Consider the following 5,509-nt stretch of genomic DNA (forward strand, 5'->3'; position numbering starts at 1 on the left):
TGCATGCTTTGTGCAAGAAACATGGAATATTCAGGAGAAATCCTGTTCAGTGTTCACCATAAACGGTCAGGCAAATCATTGCCACTCTGTGCAGCCTTCAGAAGTCAGAAAAACACCATTAGTGAACTGTTTGATGCAATTTCGTTATGCTACGCCTCGGTGAAAATGACATATGGCGAGTCATAGGGATGCTTGAATCTGGGACCTCGCAGCGTGACGTCGCACGTCAATTCAACGTCCACAGGAACACCATATGGCAACGATATCAACAAAACAACCAGGTCAGGGACCATCCCCGTAGCGGCCGACCACCCGTGCCTAACCCTAACCCTGATCCTTCCTCAGATCTAGAATGGCATTCCCAGGAATTTTCTCCAGCGTTTAGTGGGCTCAATGAGACGACGGTGCCAGGCCAGTATGAATGCTCAAGGTGGACACACTCGCTACTGACTGTGCGAACTTCGCTCTGGACCCCCTCTAGTGATGTGGCTCATTTGCGTATGGCAGGTTCGCCCTTTTCATGGACTATTGCTCGTTTCCATACCTTCTGACATTTCTCTTTCCATGTTATAACGTTTCATACACAGCAGTAAAAAACTTATCATTAGTTATCTTTGTCTTTTGTATGTCACAATAACTTTTGCCTTTTAGTAGACAATAATAATTGAAGACTGTATGTGTGTGTGTGTGTGTGTATTCTGCTCCACCGGTAGCACTTGTCATTAGCTATATATATATATATATATATGTATGTATGTAGAGAGAGAGAGAGAGAGAGAGAGAGAGAGAGAGAGAGAGAGAGAGAGAGAGAGAGAGAGAGAGAGAGAGAGAGAGAGAGAGAGAGAGAGAGATACATAGAAGGGAGGGGGGGGGGGGAGAGAGGAGATACCTGATATTACCTGTTCGACTGATTCATGAATGCATGTCATCATAACTCAGTGCTGAATTTAATATTAATAATAACATATCAACGATTTACCCACCAGAGATGCAAATAAAACGAACTTCTTGTAATGCATGAAAGTATTAAATCAGTTTAATATGGTGTATTTGAAAATTAACGTTGCGGTGGGGGCATTGCCAGAGCGATGATCCGTAAAATGGAAATTTAAGGGCCCAAAGGAGTCTAACCTTGTATTTGAGATTCGATGGCATGCTCCCCTGAGAACATTTGAATTTCAAGTGTTGAAATACGGCATTTCCCGCCATAAAGTAGTGCCTGCTTATCACATGCCGATTTCAAACTGTCATATCATGGCACAGAAATTATTAATCAGGGCTATGACATTCAATATCCATTTGAGAGCTTTTATCTTTCCCACATGTATGTGTATATACATACACACACTAACGTCCAAAAGAAACATGTATATATGTATGTAATGTATATATGTATGTATATATGCATGCATGTAATTCTTTGGTCCCGTCATAAAGATTTAATAGAGTATGCACCTGTAAAACTCGACGCGTGTGGATTGAACTGTCGTTGCCAAACAAGCGAATCGTTAATATTGCGTGAAGAGTGTGGTCATTATTTGACCATACGAAACAGAGCTGTAGCAATAAAACGATGAAGAACTACTGAAGTCTGGAATTATATATATATATATATATATATGTCACGGGGATCCTATAATACCCGTAACTGAATGAAACACGATTGTCCAAATGTCTCTCGTAACTGTATATCTATTAGATCTCTCTGTAACAGGCAGTTATACCCGCTTGTGGCTCGTCTCTAGGTATGCTCAGAGATAAGATCTTATATAAAGTATATATTATTATAGCACGTTTAGTTCACTAGAAGACACAGCTAAAACACAATACACTTTGGAATCTGTATTAACCTACGCTGACAAATGTACTGCCGCAGTAGTTAATTAACAACAACAAATAATAACAACCCAGAACTGATCACTTAATTAGTTAATCTCTAGGTGTCTAGTTTACACAATATGCTAATCACTTCACCGTGACACAACACCCACACGTGTGATAATTGAGAAACGCTTCCAGGAGAACTTAATAAAGGAATTACAACTCTATTCCTAACTGGTTAATTTTTAATTAACCCTTACTACTCGTTCAGTAACGTGTGATAATTGAGAAACGCTTCCAGGAGAACTTAATTAATAAAGGAATTACAACTCTATTCCTAACTGGTTAGTTTTTAATTAACCCTAACTACTCATTCAATAACGTGATAAATGAGAAACGCTGCCAGGGGAACTTAATTAATAAAGGAATTACAACTCTATTCCTAACTGGTTAATTTTTAATTAACCCTTACTACTCGTTCAATAACGTGTGATAATTGAGAAACGCTTCCAGGGTAACTTACTTAATAAAGGAATTACAACTCTATTCCTAACTGGTTAATTTTTAATTAACCCTTATTACTCGTTCAATAACGTGTGATAATTGAGAAACGCTTCCAGGAGAACTTAATTAATAATGGAATTACAACTCTATTCCTAACTGGTTAATTTTTAATTAACCCTTAACTACTCATTCAATAACCTTGTAATACAGACTTAATACTGGTACCTATCACAATAAAGACAATAACCTACAGTTTACCTAGGTCCTCTAGGATGACTGGCTAAGCTTTAATAATTATATAGATCAGTGAGCCTACAGTATTACTGCGTCAGATGACCGGCAGCACCGTCTAAATAATATTGGTATAATACAGTATTAAAATATTTAAAGTCACATCAATCACATCAAGGTTATACAACAGAGCAGAAATGATATTTACCAAGTCCTAACGGACTAACGTTCCCTGGTAGCCTTCCTATGTTTCTCCCCGATATCTCTAAAACCCTAGCTATTTATTCCAAACTCTCGGAGACAGCGAATATCGCCTGGGGGTACAAGGCGGTACCTCACGTATCATGTGGATTTTCCACAGCCACCCCGCCGGAATATTTTTCTCTGATCGTCAGACTGGCTGTTGCCATTCCGCGAGCAATCCCGTGGTCATAAACAGCACTAGCGGAGTTATTACGTAACTACTGGCCACATGGCCTCCACACCTGCGCTAGGTGTGTATTTGAAAAGCTCGACGACCGTCGTGCAAAGGTATCACGTAACAAGTTGCCCAAGTGGGCTAAGTGCATTTGGAACTGCACACGGTCCTCTAAAACAATATCGCCACAGGCGAAAAGAAATTAAGAGCATGTACCGTCACACACCCCCACCTCAAAAAGGATATTTCCTCTACTCTAGGAATAGGGAAATATACTACATTAAAACAAAAAGGTGCGTTAACCGACGCATACGGGCATTTATAACACATGTAATAATAAGGTGACTACCAGTAATCACACTGAGTCTCTGAGTCCCTGGTATACAAATAAAATATATAAAAACAAAACAGAATTCAAGAATGTCAACACATTATCATAACGTTCAACTTCGGGACAGGGCATCAGCGATTACATTGGATGTGCCCTTGATATGTTCAATGGTGATTGGGTATTCTTGCAGAAGAAGACTCCACCTCAAAACTCTCTGGTTGGTGGCTTTCATTCTGTGAATGAAGGTAAGCGGATTATGATCAGTAAAGACCACCACTTGATGCACTGCCGATTTCACGTAGATCTGAAAATGCTTCAGAGCTTGTACCATGGCCAAAGCTTCCTTCTCTATAGTGGAATAGTTCACCTGGTGTTTGTCAAACTTTTTGGAGAAGAAACTTACAGGATGGTCCAGTCCATTTTCGTCTTCCTGGAACAGCACAGCTCCAGCTCCCACGTCACTGGCATCCACAGCTAGCTTGAAAGGCATTCGGTAGTCTGGCGCTGCCATCACGGGAGACGAGGAGAGCATCTGCTTGAGACGGTTAAATGACTTCTCGCATTCTTCTGACCACTGGAACTTCGTTTCCTTCTTTTTCAGTGTCGCGCGTTTTCCAGGTTTTCTCCGATAGGCATGCTGTCGAATCGGTGTAGCGATGGGTTCCAAGCGCACCTCCTGGCTTAAGGTGTTGGTAACCGTTGGAAGGTCCTGACAAATGGAAACATTGTCTTGTATCAATGTAGTCAGCTTTGCTCGCTGGGGGCTCAAGTCTGCTAGAATCTGGCCGTTGGCTAACTTGATTTTCGCAGTCTTGACGTCATCACAGGAAATTGAGTGACTCTCAATTTGGACAGGTAGTACTGGAACTATCGGCAGTCTGTCAAAATAACCTTTTAGCAAATTGATATGACAATACCTACTTTTCCTAACCCTATCAGGAGTGTTTATCACATACCCTGTCTCATTAACCCGTTTGTGCACAACATAGGGCCCGAAATACCTGTTCTGCAATGAACCCCGTTTAATGGGAAGGTATAGCAGCACCTTATCCCCTGGTTTAAATTCCTGACTCCTAGTCTTCCTATCAAACTCTGATTTTATTTTGCTCTGAGCATGGCTCAGTTGCTTCCTATCCTTTCTATCTCTAACACTCGTATTCATTAATACTCTCTCAGTTAACAATGTAGTGCGAGCTGCCAACAAATTTAGATCAGCCCCCTGCTCTAGAATTAACTCTCGTCTAATACAAGGTAAGTCCTCTCTATCAAACACAACTGGTTCATTTACCCTCTGCGGGAGGTCAACAGGTTCCACCACATTTAGTTCCTCAGTTGACTTATCTACTATTTTACTGACAACCTCATCCACTCCAATTTCATGGCTCACACACGTATCAGACAAATCACAAATATCCTCTGGGTCTCGTGTTGCCCTTCTGGCCATAGCCCTAGTCTTTACACACGCAAGATAACTAACCTCATCAACCTCACACTCTTTTATGGGTAAAGGGCTGTCTTTCATTAACAATTGGTCACATTTCGGCTAACAACACTGACTAGTCAAATCATTACCCAACAAAACTCCTATGTTTTCAAAAGGCAAGTCCTTCACAACACCCATAATGACTGGTCCCGTCACAAACTTCGAACACAAGAAAACCTTATGTAACCGGACAACAATTTTTTCTCCAGTAACTGAGGTTAAAGCCAAACTACGTCCTGTATCTGAATTATGAATACCAGCTAAACACTTTGACGTAATCAGCGACTGACTACAGCCGGTATCTCGATAGATTGATATTGCCTTAGGACTCAGTTCTTGTTTCACATCACAAACCATACCAGTGGACACATACGGGTTTACTTTTTCTGCCATGGGACTAACCATTAACTCTCTCGCTAACGGAGCTGACCTCACTAAACCGACCACGTGCGCATTATCGCGTTTCCTTTTAAAACAGTCCCCGACAAGATGGTTATCCTTTTTACAGTAACTGCAATGTGGACGAAAAGTTCGTGCATTGGCTGATAATGCAGGCCTATCCTTACTTTGCCCACCAGGTGCATTCCTTGCCTGACTAGCTGACCAACTAGATGACTCTCCCCGATAGTTACCTTCCCGGGAAAAACCTGGCTGAAATTTCTTCTTATCACCCTGTTGTAAAGAGCTACCCTGTACTGCCTGAGCTTTGTGTATTAACACG

Source organism: Gigantopelta aegis, chromosome 3, assembly GCF_016097555.1.
Source record: "Gigantopelta aegis isolate Gae_Host chromosome 3, Gae_host_genome, whole genome shotgun sequence".
In the NCBI taxonomy this organism is placed as follows: domain Eukaryota; kingdom Metazoa; phylum Mollusca; class Gastropoda; order Neomphalida; family Peltospiridae; genus Gigantopelta; species Gigantopelta aegis.